The following is a 723-nucleotide window of genomic DNA, read 5'->3' on the forward strand; positions in this document are numbered from 1 at the left end:
TGAGAAAGCTCAGTCAAAGAAGGACTTGAGAACTGGTATAGAGTCCCTGAAAAATAAAAACACGGAAGTAAGATGGCTAAGTTATACACAAAGGTAGTTAGGTAATTAATGCTCTGCAGGGCTAGAACACTCGGTAGTAACTTTGGGCATTATTTTTTCTACTGAACAAACATCCTTCGTTCTTTACCAGCCAAAAGTCATTTGTAACTTACACATGTTCTATAAACCAACATCTAATATGAAGGAGTCTATGTGTAATTAATGGTAAATTAAATAAAGGTTCATTTCCTTTAAGAATCAGATAAAATACTTACCTGGCAGGGGTGATATCATGATCACGAAGGTGGTTTTTCCAGGGTGAGGTTTATCCGGATGTGCTGACCCCTGCGATTTCCCCAAATGTGGGAAACTCGACTGCATAATTTGTGATGGTGGGGGACTGCATTGTGCTCTCTCCTATTAAAAAAAAAATCAGATAAAACTCAGGAGGGTCTGTGAGATAGTGATCCAGTACTGAAAGGACATTATGTCTCCCTTTTTCCTCATTTCCAAGTTTTGGGTAATTTTTAATTATTACTTTTCTAAGCCTCACTTCTGTATCTGTAAAATGGGGTGACAATGTCTGTTAGATTTGTGATGAAATGAGACGAGGTATCCAGTGTACTGTCTTAGGTGCTAAGTGTTGGCACAGGGCTAACCAGATGTTAAGGTTCAAGCTTTGGA

General features: G+C 38.6%; 1 pseudogene; it reads left to right on the forward strand.

Annotated features, from left to right (window-relative positions):
• Nucleotides 1-306: 306 nt before the first annotated feature.
• LOC111826132 lies at nt 307-459 on the forward strand (annotated as a pseudogene).
• The last annotated feature ends 264 nt before the right edge of the window (nt 460-723 follow it).

Source organism: Myotis lucifugus, unplaced genomic scaffold (assembly GCF_000147115.1).
Source record: "Myotis lucifugus unplaced genomic scaffold, Myoluc2.0 scaffold_56, whole genome shotgun sequence".
Lineage (NCBI taxonomy): Eukaryota > Metazoa > Chordata > Mammalia > Chiroptera > Vespertilionidae > Myotis > Myotis lucifugus.